Raw genomic sequence first — 12,562 nt, 5'->3', positions numbered from 1 at the left:
ATATGATACTTAAGTCAAAGTGCTTATTGTATCAGGACTGTCCTTGTTGATTTACACATATGACTATACTTAATCCAGGAAACATTTTTTGAAATGTTTTCTATCCTTCTACAGGTTTTATAAAGGAAGGAACTGAGATGGATATGGACCATACTTATCTATGCTATGGCTGTTCTTGGCAACCTGGCAGTGAGTTCACATTTCCCATTTCGGCATGCTATTTTTTTCCTGAAAATAGTGATGGGATTTTCAGCTTCACAATGGCAATCTAGATCTCTAAGCTGGTTTGTTCAGATGATTTATAGCAATAGACTACCTAGAATATCTCCGAGGTGTTTCTTTATTCTTTGTGATCCTCAGTTCCCTATGTTCCTTCATTCCCTCCTTTTGACCTTCCCACATTCTCTCCTTCCTTCCTTCCTTCTTTCCTTTCCTCCTTCTATTTGCCCTTTATTTCCCAAGATGGGAGTTTTAAGATGTATACCAAGATCCTAAATGCATAATAATTAATAGAATAGAATAAGCATTTTTTCTCATACATGGTTTAATTATTTCGCAAGACTTTCTCAAGGCTTCTTCAGGAATGATAGTTTAATGATTGTGGAATGTTTTCAGAAGGCAGTTCATGTTTTTTATTCTGGTAAACTATATAACATAAGAATTTCCATTTTAGCATTTTTAACATACAATTGCATGCAATTAATTATATTCACAATGCTGTATAATCTCTACTTCCGAAAGTTTCTTGCCATCCTAAACATAAACTCTGTACCCATTAAGCAATAATTTATTATTCCTTGCACCTGTTTCCTGTAACCTCTAACCTACTTCTGTATCTGAAAATTCTTTTGTATACAATCTAATTTGCTTTATGAGAAGAATGTTGATAGAGTTGGGCCTGCAGTGAATGGCAGGTGAGTAGATGCTGTCAGGGTTCAACCCCCCTTCCCTGGGATCCTCTCCTCATCTCCATTCACACCAGCCTGGAACCTACTTTACAAAATGCATGGTGGCAGAAGTGACATGGAGTTAAGCCCCATCAGGTCCTCACTTGATGGAGAGATGTGGGGTATACCGTCTCTTTCACCTCTTAGCTGGGAAAATTCTAAAGTGTAGGCCGTACACCATTTTCCCAGAATTTCCCCATATGATTGATATCTCTGCTCATACACTGTGACAGCTGACTTAATGCAAGCTTTATTAGATGTATTTTCTTCCCTGTATTCACTTCTCTCTTCTAGCTGTGGTTTTCGCTCCTTTCAATAAAGTGTTTGCACATGAATCCGTGGCTCAGCATCTGTTCTGCGAAACCCACAGCAACCACAGGTGATAAAGACTTGAGGGCTATGAAGACCATATTCTAAAAGGAATTAGGGAGTTTGTAAGGAAAAACTAATTTATTATGGGGGCATGTAAGGTCTTCAAATTATTTACTAATATGTTAGTGAGGCTACATAAGAAAATGATAATTTGTTATCAATATTATTTGGTGTGGCTTAAAATCACTTTGATTCCACTGGATTAAATGTATAGTCCAGCATGCATTTATGGTACACTGTGTACAAATTGAGGAAGGAGCCAGAGAGGAAAAAAAATGAGTGTGATACAGTGGGGTAAGAATAATAACATCAGTATGTAGTAGGTCCTGTTGAAAACAAAGGAAAACATGTACTGCTCAGTTTGAGTTATTCTATCTAATTTTTTAAGTTTAACAGTTTTATTGGCACATAAATTTATGCATTATGGAAACCACCCATTAAAAGTATAAATTCAATTATTTTAGTAAATTTATAGAATTATGTGATCACAACCACAAACCAGTTTTTTTGCTTGGGGTGTTTGTTTCTTTGTTGTGTTTTTTTTTTAATATAATTTTTGTAAATGATTATGCATATTCACAGGGCACAGACTAAATTTATAGAATTATGTGATCACAACCACAAACCAGTTTTTTTGCTTGGGGTGTTTGTTTTTTTGTTGTGTTTTTTTTTAATATAATTTTTGTAAATGATTATGCATATTCACAGGGCACAGAGCTGACCAGCAGCGCCTGTGCCCAATAATCCAGTTTTAGAATATTTCTATATCCACTAAATTTCCCTTGTTCTCATTTACAGTTAATACCCACTCTCACTCCAGCCCTAGCCATTGACTTATCTGCTTTCTGTCTCTATAAATGTGCCTTTTCTTGATATCATACAGTCATACAATGTGTGGAATCATACAATAGTGGTCTTTTGTATCTGGCTTCTTTCACTTAGCATAATAGTTTTGAGGACCACTGTGTGGACACATGAATCAGTATTTTGCTCCTTTTAATTACCAAATACCATTGTATTGTATAGATATACTGCATTTTGTTTATTCATTTACCAGTCAAGGAACATTTGGATAATTCCGGTTTGGAATTGTTCTGAATAACTCTGCTATGAATATAGTCTTTGTGTTGACAAGTATTTTCATTTGTCTTAGGTAAATAACTCAGAGTGCAAATGTTGGGTCTTATGGTTAATTTATGTTTAATTTTAAGTTTCTGCCAGATAATTTTTCAAAGTGGCTACATCATTTTACATTCCCACCAGCAATGAATGAAGGTTTCAGTTTTTCACATCTTTACCACACCTGGGATTCAGGGAGAACTTCTAGTAGGATGAGATACCTGAGGGTTGAAAACAAATACTGAGCAAAAATTTAACTGGAGAATAGGGACGGATGGCATGTGATAGGCCTTCAGGAGAGAGGCAAAGACAGAAGACAGATGAAAGTTGTAGCCGAGTTGTTGGAAATAAGGCTGGAAATGCAGAGAGAGGACAGACTGTTGATAGCCTAAGTTGACATACTAAGAATTTCATAAGCAATGGAGGACCAGAGCCAGGCTATAATCAAAGACATAATATCAGAATTTTAGGAACACCACAAGAGGGAAAAATTAGGGAGAACAATTAAGATGTTGTTGATGTAGTCGAGGGCAGATTAGATGTTGACCTAACCTAATCCAATGCCAGTGATATGGGTACATTTTGGAAAAGAGATGTATTAGTTTCCTATTGGTGCTGTAATGGGTATCACAGTCTGATAATGTGAGGTTTTCTCTCCTGTTGAAGGATTTTAACTCTGAGTTATGTAGGGAGTTACCGCAGGGTTTAGAGAAGACACATGCCATGATATGATATAGGAATTTAAAAGATTGATCAAGGGCTAGCCAGTTAGCTCAGTTGGTTAAATGTTATATGCCACGATGTGTATATTTGTCATCTATAACACGATGTTATAATGCCAAGGTCAATGGTTCAGATCCCCATACTGGCCAGCAGCTGAAAATAAGCAAAACAAAATAAAAGATTGTTCTGTCTAATGGGTTGAGAATGAATTGTAGAAAGTGAGCTGCCTGGAACTGACTGCACTGATCCAGGTGAATATATGTAGCTAAGACCATAGTAGAAACTGTAGGGAAAGAATTGAGAAGTGGTCAGTTTGTACTGTTTTCAAGGAAAAACCAACAGAATTGGTTATCAGGAAGGATATGGGTGTGAAAAGAGAGAGGAACCCAGGATGACTCCAGAGTCTTGCACCTGAAGCTCTTGAAGAAGGGAATTGCACCACTGAGACAAGGAGGGCTGTGGGCAAAGCCAATTTGGAAAGGAAAGGGGACATCAAAAGTTCAGGTTTTAAAATATCAAAATTGAGATATTCTTTTTTGGGGGGTAAGGGGATGGCTGCTTGATACGGGGACCTAAACCTGTGACCTTGGTGTTATAAGGCTGTGCTCTAACCAACTGAGCTAACCAGCCATCTAGGTAAAATTGAGGTATTCTAAATGGACAAACGTCATATGATTCTACTCATATGAAGTGCCTAAAGTATTCGAATTCATAGAAACAGAAAGTAGGGTTGCAGTTACCAAGTGCCGGGGAAGAGGGAGTGGTGGTTTATTGTTTAATGGGTACAAAGTTTCAGTTTGTGATGATGAAAAATTTCTGGACACGGATGGTGGTGATGGTTGTACATAAAATGAATGTGCTTAATGCCAATGGACTGTTCATGTGAAAATTGTTAAAGTGGTAAATTTTATGCTATTTTACCACAGTAAAACAAACTGAGATTTTTTTTTTTACATCCCAGTGGACTCTGAAATTTGGGAGAGAGGTCTCCACTACAGAAATCGATTGGGAAGAGAGGGGCATACATATATAGGTAGTATTTAAAGCTGGTTGATTTCACCAAAAGACCAAATGAATAGGGAGAAGAACTAAAGACAGAGAATTGGGCTGTTCAGAAAGAAGAGGAGTAACCTACAAAAGAGACTGAGTAGGAGAAACCAGTGAGGTAGCAGAAAACTAGGAGACCTTGCATTCTTTATCACCCAAAGATGGGAGAGACCAGTTCTCCTCAGGAGGAAGAGATATGAGCCCTTAGGAGGGGTATATCCTCCCCAGATAGAATGAGAGATGTGAACTGGAAAAACAGAGATTGTCTGATCAGAGGAAAATCAGATTATGTTGGGCACATGCATCTCCAATGCCATGGGAGTTGGACAGTGTTTCAGTTCTCATTGAAAGCTTCCATGAGGATAACATAAAGCAAAGTTTCAGATAATTTTCCTAGTCTCCTCCAGTAACCACCATATTTCCATCAAATGTAGGAAACAGGATTATAAGGGGAAAGCCCTTGTTCTCTCTGTCCTTGTTTCTTATCTTCTTTTGTATGGAATGATTATTTAAAAGCCCCCAGGTTCTCTGGATTGATCCCTTAAGAAGACTAGTTACCTAAAATTTCCTTATCATGGATAGTCGTTCCTAGTGGTGTTTTGAGGAGAAGGGGAGGAGAAGCAGTGTAATTGCAAACATTTAATTGGGCTAAGAAGATGGTCTGTTCTGTTTACTCATTTCCAATCTCTTTAAATCTTAGCCTTCCAAAAAACTGATATAACAGTTCATTTTGTACAAGAAGGATTTATTGAGGAAATACTGTTTTGTTTGTGCTGTGGGCATGGTTGTGAAGAAGTAAACCTTATATTCATGTAGCTTATATTCCAGTGGGGGAGAAAGAAAAAAAAGGGTGAACCAATAAAAACATTTTGATTATGGAATGTGTTTTGAAAAAACAATAAAGTAGCACAAATCAGGGACTTAAACAGACATTTTTGCACATATGCTTACAGCAGTATTATTCACAATAGACAAAGTGTCAAAGCATACCAAGTGCTCATCAATAAATGGATAGACAAAATGTGGTCTATCCATGCAATGGAATATTATTCAGCCTTTACAAAGGAAGGAAATTCTGACACCTTGAAGATGAACCTTGAAGACATTATGCTAAGTAAAATATGACAGTCCCAAAAGGACAAATATTGTATGCTTTCAGCCATCTGAGGTACATACAGTAGTCAAACCTAAAGAAACAAAAAGCAGAATGGCAGGTGGCAGGGGACGCGGAGGCAGATACGGAGTGAGTGTTTAATGGGGACAAGGTTTCTGTTTGGGCAGATGAGAAAGTTCTGGAGATGGATGGGAGTGATGGCTGCACAACAATGTGAGAATGTTTCATGCCAAGTGTACAGAACTGTATACTTTAAAACTGTTTAAAATGGTAAAAATTTATGTTATGTATATTTAACCACAAAAAGTTCTGGAGATGGATGGGGGTGATTGCTGCACAACAGTGTGAATATGTTTCATGCCAAGTGTACAGAACTGTATACTTTAAAACTGTTTAAAATGGTAAAAATTTATGTTATGTATATTTAACCACAAAAAAAGTTGAAGTAGACTACTAGAACTTATTTTCTTATCTAGCTTGTAATTTTGAATTCATTAACCAACCTCTCCCTATCACCCCCAATCCCTCCTCTTCCCAGCCTATAGTAACCACAGTTCCACTCTCTACTTTATAAGTCTGACTTCTCATTTTTGTAGTGTAGCTTGTAATTTTGAATTCATTAACCAACCTCTCCCTATCACCCCCAATCCCTCCTCTTCCAGCCTATAGTAACCGCAGTTCCACTCTCTACTTTATAAGTCTGACTTCTCATTTCTGTAGTTGCAGTTCCACTCTCTACTTTATAAGTCTGACTTCTCATTTTTGTAGTGCTAGGCACCTATAGTTAACAATTTATTGTATGTTATAAATGGTTAGAAAAGAAGAGCTCAAATGCTCTCATCATGTAGAAATGATAAATTTTTTCAAGGATTATTATGCTAATTACCCTGCTTTGATCATCACACATTATATTCATGTGTGTTCATGTGTTGAAATATAACTCTGTACCCGTAAATATGTACAATTAATACCATAAAAAAATTTTAAGTTGAAGTTGCAGAAAGTAATGGAGAAAGATTTTGAGATTTATTTCAGATATTTCCAATATTATTATAAAATAATAGCGAATGGCTAGGATCTTCTAAAATAATAAATTTAACAAGATTCCTCAATAATCTAAACCAAAGTTTCTCAATCTCAACAATATTGACAATTTGAGCTGGTTAGTTATTTGTTGGGGGGTGTCCTGCATATTGTAAGATGTTTACCAGCATGCATGCCTGGTCTCTACTCACTAGACACCAGCGCTGAGTAGTGACAAACGGAAATGACTCTAGACATTGCCATTTGTTCCATAGGGGATCAGATCAGCTCAGTTGAGAGCCAGTGGAGTGGAACAATCCCATAGGTGCCAGAGCTGATGGTGTCAGCCTTCAAAGGTACAGGAATAGTAGGAACGGTAATATTGTCGGGAGAATAAAACATCAGGTTAATCTTGGAAAGTCTGAGTTGGGAGCTTAGAGAACATCCCATAGGTGCTATTATCTCAGAGGTCAAATGTATTGATTTGGCCTTCATAGGTCTGCATGGATGGCAGTAAAAATCAATTAATTGTACAGATGGAAAGAGAATTTCCTGCTTAGAGAGTCAGGAGTTAGAAAGACAAGATGATGCTTGGCTGAATGCTAGCCATTATCCTTTTGTTTTTATTTATAAAATGCTCATCCTACTCATTGACTCTCATTACTCTCAGTGAAAGCCCCCAGTGCTTTCCCTGGGCTCTATAACCATGCAACATTAACCACCCTTGCAATTAAATACCTATTTGTATAATAATTTTATTAGTGATTACCTCTTTGAAAACTTCCCCTGAGCTTTGGATCTCATACTTCCTTGACTTCTCAGGGATCTGACACCATGACTATCCCTTCTTTACCCTGTATATTCCAATGTCTGCACACTGTAGTTAAATACACATTTCTGATGTAATAAAATGCATTCCCATATCCTTCAATAAAAGTGAAACTCACTCATAGCCCCATTTTTCCCTTTGGGGTTTCTCCAAATTGTTAGAAAAAATCATCTGTTCTTAGTGTTTCCATGTCTACACTGTTCACTCTCTCCTCAACCTAAGTTACATGGATTCATTCCACCTCCATCACAATCGCTCCCTCTGAGGTCTGCAGTGACCTTACATACCCCCTAAATTATAACAGACATTTCCATTCTTCTAAGTACTTAATTTCATATTAGCAAAATCACTAATAACTGTGTTCTCTTCCTTGAAATAGGGAGCTTTCTCATGCATTTCATTTTTGTTACACTGGGATTCTGAGAGTCAAGTCTATTGGGGGTCCCTGACACATCTGTCAGGGAGAAACTCCTTCCTTTGAAATTAAACCCTGTGAAGGAAAGATAACAATTAAGGAAGTACCTTAAGGAGTCTTGAGAGACTTTGTTTTTTTTTTTTAAAGGTGAAGTTACTGCTTTAATCTCCGGGAGAATAATCTTGTTGACTGCATGACTGCAAATGCTTGGACATACCAGATAAAGAAGGAATAATTGGAGGAAATAAATTCACCTTTCACACCTGGGAGACAAGAGTGGCAGAAAGTTTCTTTCTATTATTCTCTTTCTAGCCTAAGGAAGTGTAACTGTTTAAAGAGTAGAATGATATACCACATTTTCCGTATCCACACAATGGAATACTACTCAGCTATAAAAACGAATGAAATACTGCCATTGGCAACAACATGGATGGACCTTGAGAGAATAATATTAAGTGAAACGAGTCAGGCAGAGAAAAAGAAATACCACATGTTCTCACTTATTGGTGGGAGCTAAAAATAAATAAATAAATTCACTCACACACACACACACAAAACCGGCGGGGGGGGAGAAGATATAACAACTACAATTTTTTGAAGTTGTTACAACAAGCAAATGGAAAGGACATTCTTGGTTGGGAGGTGGGAGAGGGAGGAGGGAGGGAGGTTTCGGTGATGGGCCATAATAATCAACCACATTGTATATTGACAAAATAAAAATTTAAAGGAAAAAAAATAAAATAAAGAGTAGAATGAAAGAACAATTTACTTAATGAGGTGCTCTGAGAATTCAGTGCCGAAGGTCCTGGAAAGTTGAAATGAGCTCCCAGTGTTTCTAAGGCAAATCATTTGGGTCTCCTGGAGATACAGTTTAGAAATTCCCTGCCTGGAGTGTCTTCTTGTACTTTCTTGGGGAAAGTCATAGTAGGAGAAAGAGCCAGGGCAACCAGGGGTTTCTGTGATGCCATGTGAAAGAGCGGAGCATCCTATGAGGGCTGGGAGTGGGGTGGCTCATGTGGAGTGAAAACTTTTATTAGACTCAAGTACTATGAACACAAACAAGAGCAATGGTTCTCAGATTGTTGTCTCCAGATATGCAGAATCAGCATCACTTGGGAGCTTGTTAAACATGCACATTCTTGGCCTCTATCCCAGATCTACTAAGTCAGAAACTCCAGGGGTCAGGTCCAGTCTTTTGTGCTTAATAAGCCCTCCAGGTAAATTTTATACATAGCTAAAATTTGAGAACTTACCCACAGGATTTGTTGAAATAGATGACAAAGGACCCACTCAGGGCTGCATCTTCAGGGATTTGAAGGCTCTGCACCTTCAGAAACTTTTCTACAAATAATGGTGTTTTTTCTTATTTTTTTATTGAAATGATTATATGTATTTGTGGTGTATAGATGTGACTATCAATACCTCTGTACAACATGTGGTGATCAAATCAGGATAATTAATATACTCATGTTTACAAACTGTAATAAATCTTTGTGACACAACTAATTTCTTGATAACTCCCCTTCCCCCTCTTTCCCACCACTAATAACCTCAGTACTCTTTCCTCTTTTCAAAGGTTCAAGGTATTATTGCGATTGTTTCTTTCTTTTTGGTGGATTTTGTACATGGCCAGCACCATTTTACACACAATAAGCACAAGATAGCTGCCAGCCTTTCCCTTACGAGAAACCTCATGGTTTCTGGGGGTAGAAACTCCTCTGTTTCCATATGGGTACAACATTCCACCTGATTGCATCCTCCAGCCTTATCTTCCACTCCAGCACCAACCCCCCTCCCTGATTATGTCGGCCTTCCCTATAATCTATATAAGCCCTCCTACCCTGAGACCTGGTGCTGCCCTCCATTTTGAGAGCAGCCCAGCAGACTTTCCTTCCTTTAATAAAGCTTGATTGGGACCCAGAATTTTGGCTCACTTTCTTTCATTTTGGTGCTGAAACCCAGGAAGTGTCCTGGCTAGGACCTTTGGACAATCCCCTCTCTTGAGCTGATTGGCCCTCCCAGCCACCCTTCACGGACCTGCCAAACCAGGTGCCTCAGGGACTCTCTCCTTTTGCTGTTTCAGACCAATGCATCGACCATCAGCCTCAATTCAGTGGGTCTGTCCTACTTCTATGGGTTCCCCCAACTACTCTCTATGACTACTATCTACTTGCTATGAAGCCCAGGTGCCTGGCTGAAGGAACCCCTCCCATGCCCCCCAGCTATTGGAGGATGCTCCTCTAGCTGGTCGGTGGCTCCTCTCTACATGCAAAAGAAGGTGTACAACAATGAGGATGCTCTTCTACTAGGGCTGCCCGTTTCCTTTCTCACCCTCTAAATGGGATCCTCACAATCTAAACCACCACATTCTATGCCTCTGGGCTGTTTCCTGGCCAATTTATCTCTTGGACTCCAACATCTCATTTTCTACTGTAATCTCTACACCCTCTGGGCTGTCTCCTGGCCAACCTCTTGGCCTCCAGGGAGATATTAAACCCGAATGCCTCATTTTCTATTGCAACCAGGTTTTGCCTAAATACAAAGTAGACAATGGATCCCATTGGCCAGAAGATGGCACTCTTGATTTANTTCTACTGTAATCTCTACACCCTCTGGGCTGTCTCCTGGCCAACCTCTTGGCCTCCAGGGAGATATTAAACCCGAATGCCTCATTTTCTATTGCAACCAGGTTTTGCCTAAATACAAAGTAGACAATGGATCCCATTGGCCAGAAGATGGCACTCTTGATTTAGGTACTCTTAGAAATTTAGACAACTTTTGTCTCCAAAAAGTCAAAGTTGGAGATATTCCTTATGCTCAAGCCTTCTTCTATCTTCAGTCGTGTCCTACTCTCTGTCAAAACTGTCCTATGTCTCAAATTCTCCTAGCTGATGCCCGACATCCCCTTCCAGACTCCAATCAATCTTTTGATCTGTCAGACCACTCTGCTGCCTGACCACCTCCTTAGGTGCCAGATCCTCCACCAGCCCCTCCCCCTTTTCCCTCTCTTCCCCACACCTGGTTTTGAGATGCTCATCCTCAGCCACCCAACCCCACCCCTTCTCCCCCTTGTCAGGTGACAACCACCCCTCAGCTCTGGCTCCTTTATACTTCCTCCATGAAGTGGCTGGGATGGAGGGAATTCTCCAGGTCCATATCCCCTTTTCTCTTTCTGATCTCTTCCAAATCAAAAAACAACTGGGATCCGTTCAGTCCAACACAGACACATATCTTAAGGAATTCACATATCTCACCCAGTCTTATGATCTCACCTGGCATGATATTTTTATGACTCTCACTGCTACTTTTTCCCCTGAAGACAGGGAGCAGGTCTGGATAACAGCCCAACAGCAGGCAGATGAGGTACATGCTGAAAATAATAGGAGGCCTGTGGGCGCCATTGCCATCCCTCACACGGACCCAAATTGGTACTATCATGCCGGCCATGGGGATCAGAATCTCTGGAATAACCTGATCACACATTGATTTACAGCCTCCAAAAGGCTACTCACAAGTCAGTCAATTATGACAAACTTAGAGAAATCACACAGAAATCCACCAAAAATCCCAGCAAGTTCCTACCCCACCTCTCTGAGGCTTTACATAAATACACATGTATAGACCCAAACTCCCCTGCAGGCAGGGCCCTCTTACACTCTCATTTTATTACCCAATCAACCCCTGATATTTGAAAAAAGCTTTTAAAAACCTTGAGGATGGTCCAAAAATGACCCAACGAGACCTCCTCAACACAGCTTTCAAGGTTTTTAACAACTGGGGGGAGGAGGAGAAGAAAGATCATTACAAAAGAGATCATGCCAAATACCAGCTCCTGGCTAATGCTGTGCGAGGTTCACAAACTCCAAAGCCAGCTGCCTCTACGGGCAAGCCACCTGGGAACTTCTTCAAATGTGGTCAACTGAGCCACTGGGGATGGGACTGTTCTAACCCCTGGCCCTCTCCTGAACCCTGTCCTCATTGCAAACAGCCAGGTCACTAGGAGGTTAACCATTCCACTCACTAGAAAGGGAGTGGCCCAGTCCCCAACCTACAGCCTTTGGCCTCATGGCCATCCTTACTGGAACTTCTTGGACTCACCCAAGAGGATGATTGATGATGCCCAGGGCCTGAAGCCCCCACGGAGATCACCACGCATGAGTCCAGGGTAACTATCCTCATAGCAGGTAAGCCGATCTCTTTTTATCTCATTGATACAGGGGCCACTTACTCTACCGTTCCTGAATATGCAGAATCAACAACCCCATCCTCTAACACAGTAGTAAGGGTCATGGGATCAGAATACCACCCACAGATCACTCAACCCCTTTCTTGCACCCTACATCACACCCAATTCACACACAAATTTTTAATAATTCCTCAATGCCCAGCCCCCTAACTGGGATGGGACATTCTTTTCAAATTCAAAGCTACTATTACTCTAAACACTTTAACTCCAGCTACAATACTCCTGTTACAGGCCACACCCAGACCTGGCTCCTGAGGCTTCCACCTTCCCCTTCCCCTCAGACAAGATTAATCCCATAGTATGAGACAATTCTTCTCCCTCCATTGCTATGCACCATTCCCCTATCCTTGTTAAGTTGCAGAACCCCTCTTTGTTCCCTAATGTCCCACAATACCCCATCACTAACAAACACGTAATAGACTTAAAACCCATCATATACAAACTCCTTTCTTCTCATCTCTTACAGCCTACTCACTCGCCTTTCAATACACCCATCCTTCCAGTTATAAAGCCTAATGGCTCATACCATTCAGTTCAAGATCTCATGGCCATTAATGTGGCCATTTTACCCATAGCCCCAATAATTTCTAACCCCTATATTCTTCTATCCACAATTCCAACAACAAGACATTTCTTCTCTGTACTTGACCTCAAAGATGCCTTATTTCTATCCCTTTACACCCTTTCTTACATAATCTGTTTGCCTTCACTTGGACTGATCCTGATA

This window comes from Galeopterus variegatus, unplaced genomic scaffold (genome assembly GCF_000696425.1).
Source record: "Galeopterus variegatus unplaced genomic scaffold, G_variegatus-3.0.2 Scaffold8033, whole genome shotgun sequence".
NCBI classification, from domain to species: Eukaryota; Metazoa; Chordata; class Mammalia; order Dermoptera; family Cynocephalidae; genus Galeopterus; species Galeopterus variegatus.
Note: the sequence above shows the minus strand (reverse complement) of the source record.